Below are 8,663 nucleotides of genomic sequence, written 5' to 3' on the forward strand. Positions count from 1 at the left end.
CTAGCAGCAACCTTAAGAATTAGAGAGATCGATGAAGCTAATCAACACAAGCACAAGTGGCTGCATTTAATTTAGTCTAGCGTTCTTCTCAAGATCTAATAGTTTTTTACGCAGCAAATCATCAAATCTCAATTGCTTCATAGGTTAGAGAGATCAAACAATTACGGATTTGACATTTAACCTAGCAATAGATTACAATGAGTAATAAACTAGTAGGCCTCCTAGGGATTAAACGAGACAATCATGAACGAAAAATTTCAGAAGAACATCAGATACTCAAAACATAAATTGAACGATGAAAATAAATCAGATCTCACTGTTATATAGATACCGAGGCTTCAGTTTCCTTTGACCAAGTCTGAAAGTTTAGCCACGCAGGGCCATGAAGAAATCTGAAGGAAAAAACAAGAGAAAAGAGAGGAAATATTGGAGAAGAGAAAATGAGGTCAGGGGAGCCGAACTCCTTTTCTCCTTTTATTCCCCTTCTTTTTCCCTGTTTAGGGTTTTTCTTTTCGTTCATCTAGTCTGGGTCACAGTGCACGTGCCGAGACTTGAAGCCCAGTTTCGACCCGGATGCATCCTGTATTACTCAAAATTTATAATAAAAGTTGTAGAAAGTGTTCTTGGAATTCCATAGAATTTTGAATCATCTCCATCAGAGCTCAGATGAGAGAGTTATGCTCAGATTACGCTGCAATGTTGAAACTGTCCAGAATCGCCCAGTTAACTTCGTTTTGCACTTAACGCTTCCATTCGTATCCTAAATCAAAATATAAGAATAATGAGTATATTTAGGAACCAAATAATTATAAAAACATAAGCATTAAGGAATAAGAATATGACATTTTGAATTCTCATTAGTTGTGCAAGTTGAGTATCTTGGTAAGGAAAAAAAACATCCTTAGCTTGAAGGGGAGAAGTAGAAGAAGTACAAGATAGAGGTAACCAACAATGAAGAATTCCATGTGTTGTGGTAATCAAGTTTTATGTGGTTAGAATATCCAATTAAGAGGGAGAAAAGATGAGATCAAGATGAAGACTACAAGCAAGTTGTGAAGAAGAAGAAGATGCATCAAATTAATGCAATCGGAATTTCTTTTTCAAACACAAGCTTTTTTCCAAGATTATTTGCAATGTGGAGTTACAAACAGGGGGAAGGGGGGATTGTTAAAAGACAACCACATGTGTAGGGTTGCATTCCTAGTAAATAAGGAGAACTTTTATAGAGATGGTATATAATTATAACTATGCAAGCCGGTGTCCTCTCTTCTCCATTGGTTTCTTTTGTCCTCACTTCCAAGAGCTAGAGTTCCTCTCTTCTATCATTCCCTTGGTATCTTTTGTGTTTATGTGTTGGCCATAGAAATCAACATAACTAACTAATCAAATAATAATTAACTCATGGATAATTAAGGTACTAATTGATTTATGTAATTAACGAATTAATTAGGTAATTAAATAAAAAATACAATAGTAAATTAAGTAATTGATTGTTATGCAACGAATTAAATATTATCATTAAGTAATTAAGTGCATAAGAAATTAATTAATTAATTAATTAATTAATTATGTAATTTAACTTAGGTCCAAAGAATTGTTTTGGGCCATTCTACGGAAAAAAACCTAGTAATAACTCTTTGGACTCTGCCACACATACTACCTTCAAGACTCTTTAGGAATTTATTTTATTGTTTATTGTTCATTGACATAGTGAAAGAATGGAAAGTAATTGGTAAAAAAATCATTGATTTTAATTGATTAATTAGATATATTATATTAAATAATTAATTGATAAGCTGATTTAGTTACTTAATTTATTAATTAATTAGATGATTTATATAACTGACCGGCCCTCCTTAAAGTGGGAAAGAAAATCCAGTTCCTCCACACACGGGATGGTGCCCCTTCCCCCGCAGAGTCTAATGATAAGTATTGAGTTAAAATTTATGTAATTCAACTGTTAAGATGGGAATTTTTAGAGTTATCAAAGAGCCCCTGATTTCATTTTATTTACCATTTTGTATTTGGTATATATTCCATCCAATATGAGATAGGAATAATATTAGATACAGTACTAACTTGGTATCTGGTAAAAATGCATGTCACGTATTTGGCGTCTGGATGAATCCCATGCATTGAGATGGGTCCAGCCGGGGCGATAACACTTCTTCAACGTTTCAGATCGATCTTCATTATCTAATGGCTGAGATGAACTTTAGGCTCGTTTCTGGAGTCTATTTTATGTTTAAAAGAGTTGAACCGCCTCGTCTCCATTGTTTTCTTTCAGTCTCTCTTCTTCCACAGTGCGAGAGCTGCAAGAAGAACAGCCTCCACAGACGAAGGAAGAAAGTGCCTCCACGTATTCAAATTCACTATCTCTCTCCTTCCTCCTCTCTCTCAGAAGCCTCTCTCTCTCCCCATAATTATTCGGGGGAAAACAGCAGGTCTGGAGAGAGAGCGTGAGAGCAGTGAGATATTGAATTCTTTCAAGAGGGATCGACTCCATCGGGCGAGAAGATCTTTTGCGTTTTCTGCATTCTATTTTTATCGATCGTCGCCTTGCAGAGCGGGTTTTTTTTCTTTTTCTAATACTTACGATACCATCCAGAGCTTCGGCGCTCTGTTTTTCTTTTTCCTTCGTTGGTCTAGAAATTGAATTGTTGAGGCATCGTTATTGTTGAATTGTTGTGCATTTCGCCATTCTTCCTACCCCTTTTTTCCTATTTTCTTCCGTTTCTGTCTTTTATGTTCTCTTTTTGTCCTTCTTGTTGAGTCATGCAGAGCCGCTATGCTCTGTTTTCATTCTTTTTGTTTCTCCCGGTTCTCTTTCTCTGTTTTTCTTCGTTCTCTTCTTTCTCTTCTTTCTGCCTTCTTTCTATCTCGGCACAACGAAGTCCTTTGAAGCCCTCTGATTCTTTCTTTCTTTCTTTCTTTCTTTTCTTGTTTTCTTTTTCTTTTTTAATTTCTTCTTTGCCTTTTATCTCTTTATTCGTTTTCTCCATGCAGCTCCGGCGTCCGGCTTCAACCATCCCCGGCTGGCTTGAGAAAATCATTCGCAACCAGAGCTCCTCTGTGTATGCTGGATTTACCCACTGGAAGTCTACACATTCGGTAAGTTGTTTTTCTCTGAAAGGTCATGATATTATGTGGGCATTAGATGCTGCATCAACATCTTGAAGATTATACTCAATCAATTTTGCCATTGTCATACACCCATCAACTTCATTCTTCACTGTGGGCACACGATTTTCTTGCAAGATAAGAAAATAGGTGAAGTGGGACGAAGACTATAAATTAGAGACATCTAAAAGTATGAGAATGAATTTCTCGAGTGATGCCCACTGCTATTGCCAAACTAATTCTAGTACCTGATATCTTTTCGATCAAACATAATTCAGAACTTTTCTACTTCAGTAAAATCTAAAGAGAAAACTGAACCTGATCTAATTGTATCTTATTAAGCTTCTGAATAGCAGCTTCTTCTTTTGCTTGCTTTTGTTCTTCTGCCCTTTGGACTTTCAATTCATCCAATGAAGCATCAAATGTATCAAAATTTAGATTCTCTCTTGACTTGAACTGATTCAATAAATTGGGACATAATTCATTTAAACCTGACAGACTAAGATTCAGAAAACGATCAGAAGCAGTTAACATAAACTGTCTCCATTGTTTCCATTTCTAGTAAGAGAAACCATCAGCTGTAACAGAGACAAAGATAATAAATTCTCTGAATCATGTAAAATACTATTCAAGATTTTCCAACTGATTGAGTCAATTCAGTACCTGACTAATTAAATTGTTTTAAATATTTCAGAGAGCCAGTAAAATCTTTTTTTTTTTTTTTTTTTTTTTTTTATTTTTATCAAAGACTTCGGACTCACAAGTGCAGATGTTTTATAAAAGATACTGCACAAGCATAATCAAATAACCTGGTTAGAGGTTCCTTTGGAAGCAGGTAAACTTTTCTTCCTTTCTGACCCTCTTTTCTGCATCAGAATATCTCCTTCAAGTACTTTTTCACCAGACATAACATCCACAAGCCAATCTTCAAACCTTGAAACTGCTTGAGCCAAAACCTGAAGTGTATCATCTTAAATCTTACAACCCTCCTTAGAAATTAACATTTTTGGAACAAGCTAGCTTCCAATATGATGTGCTCTGAGAGAGCAAGTCCATAACCAAGATCGTCACCAAGAACAGCCTTCATTGTATGTTTCTTGGCATTGGTGCCACTAACTTTTCTTGTTTGGATCTGATGGCTGCTTAGTTTTGCTGATATCTTTTACTTTAGATCTGTTTGAAGCATTATGGCTGTTATCGTCATCCTAATGAGACTTGTTTTCCTCTGATGCTGCCCAAGTATCAAGTGCACTCTCTGTAAGAGGAAAACAACCTCATGTATGCAGTTTTGTCCAACCTCTCTAACCAGATTCTGTAACCCCGCTTTTGTTCATCAGCTTGAATACTCAAATTTGTATACCAATTGAAAAAGTACTACTAATTGGTCCTCAAATAATACTCCTATAATCTAGACGTTCTCGGCGAAATTCATTTTTCATCTCAAATTAAGTTCCAATAATCTCTGAGGACTAGGAAATTGAGTTTTGGTAAGGAATTTTAGACTTAGTAGTTGAAGTTACTAAATCACCATCTTCTTTAAGAAAGACGAATGGTCCAAGCTACCTTCATGATATGCAAGTTTGCTTTTCTTTATAGGGACAGTGAAGGTAACATCTGGAGAGGAGAGGCATTCTATTGGGTTCTCTAGCCATGGATCGAGTCACCAGACGTTCTCCTCTGGGTTCCAGTGTTGAAGATGATGAAGGAAGTGCTTTGTGTCTCTTAGAATGTCCAATAATTGCTGGCGAGTTCAAAGAGAAGAGAAAGAGAGACGTGGAGGTTGCTGGTTAGTTCAGTGAGGGAGAAGAGTGAAAACATGGATAGATTGAGTTCTCAAAGGAGCTCCTCCTTAGGCCTTGGTTTTGGAGAGAGAACCTGATATCGATTATACTACTGAAATTACTTTCCCCTATCATTTCATTCACGCCCCTTATAAAACCGGGGTGTGCCTTACACAGCCAATGCCAAAAGACATAGATTTCGGAAAAATTACATCCACATGTCACTAAGTATGAAATCCAAAAATTACACAAGTCACCCTCTATGTTTATCAGCTACTTTCGATGTTATAGAGTCCATAACATCACCCCCCCCTCCAAGAGAAAGAGCTTGTCCTCAAGCTCAAAGGTGGGGTAAAGGGTCTGGAACTGCTCGAGGGGTTCCCATGAGGCTGGGAGCAATCCTCCGTCAGACCATTGGATGAGCAACTCCCATGAGTCTTGAGCGCGGTGAGCCTGCAAGACCTGTGCAGGGGAAGGAAGAGTACGCCCTTCATGGAGTGGGGGCAAGGGCGTATGCAGCATGGGGGAGTTGCAGCGAAAGGGCCTCAAGAGAGAAACATGGAAGACGTCATGTATACTGGCGTCTGGTGGGAGCTGGAGGCGATACACAACACTGCCAATGCGAGCCAAGACCTGGAAAGGCCCATAATACTTGGGAGAAAGTTTGTGCCGGCGAGCTGTTGTAAGTGACCGCTGTCGCTACGGCTGGAGGCGCGCAACCAAATGTAATCTCCCGGAGCAAAAGAAAGGTCCTTGTGACGCTTGTCATAGTGGAGCTTCATAGTGGTCTGAGCTCTCTGCAAATTCGCCTTGACCTGTGCCAGCATAGTATCCCATTCACCCAAGGCCTGGTTGATCAGTGGTAGGGGAGACAACCCAGGTTCATAAGAGATGAGGCGATGAGGGTCACGTCCATATACCACTCTGAAGGGCGTAGTGCCCAGTGCTGTGTGGTACGAAGTGTTGTAACAATACTCTGCCCATGCTAACCAGTGTACCCAATGTTTGGGCTGATCCCTAATGAAGCATTGTAGATAGATCTCAAGAGTGCGGTTCACGACTTCAGTCTGCCCATCAGACTGAGGGTGGTAGGCGGAAGAGAAGGCCAATTAGGTACCTGTAATATGAAGAGAGTTTTCCAGAAGGTACTCGTGAATATAGCGTCACGGTCGCTGGTGATAGACTCGGGCAAGCCATGGAGGCGGACAATGTGATCCATGAAAAGTTGGGCGACCTGGGCTGCTGTATACAGATGCGCCAAGGGTAGGAAGTGACAGTATTTAGAGAAGCAGTCCACCACAACCAGAATAACCGCTTTGCCGGAAGACGTGGGAAGGCCTTCAATAAAATCCATGGAGAGATCTGCCCAGATCTAGGACGGCAGGTGGAGAGGCTGTAGCAGGCCAGCCGGGTGTAGTGATTCAGCTTTGTTTCATTGGCAAACTTGGCAGGCAGCGACATAATCAGCAACCATCCATTTCATGCCCCGCCAATAGAAGTCCCAACTAAAACGAAAGTAAGTTTTTTGCTGGCCCTCGTGAGTACTATCGTGGAGGGAAGAGACAATGCTGGTGATGAGAGGGGACGTGTGCTGTAGAAAAATACGGTGCTGTAAATTAAGTAATTGATTGTTATGCAACTAATTAAATATTATTATTAATTAATTAAGTGGATAAGAAATTAATTAATTAATTAATTATGTAATTTAAGTTAGTGCAAAAGAATTGTTTTGGGCCATTCTACGGGAAAAAAATTTTTGGTAATAACTTTCTGGACTCTGCCACACATACTACCTTCGAGACTCTTTAGGAATTTATTTTATTGTTTATTGGTCATTGATTAATCATTGATTAATTAAATATATTATATTAAATAATTAATTAATAAGCTAATTGATTAATGGAATTGTTGGTACGGGTGACATGCAATAGATACATTTAAGTAGCATATAAAGGTATGGTATGGACGAATCGCATGCATCGAGATGGGTCCAGCCGGAGCGATCACACTTTTTCAACGTTTCAGATCGATCTTCATTATCTAATGGCTGAGATGAACGTTAGGCTCATTTCTACGGAAAAAAAAAACTGGTAATAACTCCTTGGACTCTGCCACACATACTACCATCAACACTCTTTAGGAATTTATTTTATTGTTTATTGTTCATTGACATAGTGAAAGAATGGAAAGTAATTGGTAAAAAAATCATTGATTTTGATAGATTAATTAGATATATTATATTAAATAATTAATTAAATAAGCTAATTTACACTTTTTAGTTACTTAAGTAGATGATTTATTTCACTTAATTTCCCTTAAAGTGGGAAAGAAAATCCACTACTTCAACGTTTCAGATCGATCTTCATTATCTAATGGTTGAGATGAACGTTAGGCCCGTTTCTGGAGTCTATTTTATGTTTAAAAGAATTGAACCGCCTCGTCTCCATTGTTTCCTTTCAGTCTCTCTTCTTCCACAGTGCGAGAGCTGCAAGAAGAAGGAAGAAAGAGCCTCCGCAGAAGAAGAAAGAAAGAGCCTCCACGTATTCGAATTCACTATCTCTCTTCTTTCTCCTCTCTCTCCAGAAGCCTCTCTCTCTCCCCATAATTATTCGGGGGAAAAAAGCAGGTCTGGAGAGAGAGCGTGAGAGCAGTGAGATATTGAATTCTTTCAAGAGGGATCGACTCCATCGGGCGAGAAGATCTTTTGCGTTTTCTGCATTCTATTTTTCTCTATCGTTTCCTTGCAGAGTGGGTTTTGTTTCTTTTTCTAATACTTAGGGGTACCATCCAGAGCTTCGGCGCTCTGTTTTTCTTTTTCCTTCGTTGATCTAGAAATTGAATTGTTGAGGCATCATTATTGTTGAATTGCTGTGCATTTTGCCTTTCTTCCTACACCTTTTTTTCTATTTTCTTCCGTTTCTATCTTTTATGTTCTCTTTTTTCTCCTTCTTGATGAGTCATGCAGAGCCGCAATGCTCTGTTTTCGTTCTTTATGTTTCTCCCGGTTCTCTTCTCTGTTTTTCTTCCTTCTCTTCTTTCTCTTCTTTCTACCTTCTTTTTATCTAGGCACAACGAAGAGCTTTGAAGCCCTCTGATTCTTTCTTTATTTCTTTCCTTCTTTCCTTCTTTCTTTCTTTCTTTTCTTCTTTCCTTTTTCTTTTTTAATTTCTTCATTGCCTTTTATCTCTTTATTCGTTTTCTCCATGCAGCTCTGACGTCCGGCGTCAACCATCCCCGGCTGGCTTGAGAAAATCATTCGCAACCAGAGCTCCTCTGTGTATGCTGGATTTACCCACTGGAAGTCTCCACATTCGGTAAGTTGTTTTTCTCTGAAAGGTCATGATATTATGTGAGCATTAGATGCTGCATCAACGTCTTCAAGATTATACTCAATCAATTTTGCCATTGTCATATACCCATCAACTTCATTCTTCAATGTGTCCACACGATTTTCCTGCATGATAAGAAAATAGGTGAAGTGGGACGAAGACTATACATTAGAGACATCTAAAAGTATGTGAATGAATTTCTCGAGTGATGCCCATTGTTATTGCCAAACTAATTCGAGTACCTGATATCTTTTCGATCAAACATAATTCAGAACTTTTCTACTTCAGTAAAATCTAAAGAGAAAACTGAACCTCATCTAATCGTATCTTATTAAGCTTCCGAATAGCAGCTTCTTCTTTTGCTTGCTTTTTTCTTTTGCCTTTTGGACTTTCAATTCATCCAATGAAGCATCAAATGTATCAAATTTTAGAT

Source organism: Aristolochia californica, unplaced genomic scaffold (genome assembly GCF_029961685.1).
Source record: "Aristolochia californica isolate CCGP_79_NKW_82.1479 unplaced genomic scaffold, dmAriCali1.0.hap1 SCAF_2, whole genome shotgun sequence".
Lineage (NCBI taxonomy): Eukaryota > Viridiplantae > Streptophyta > Magnoliopsida > Piperales > Aristolochiaceae > Aristolochia > Aristolochia californica.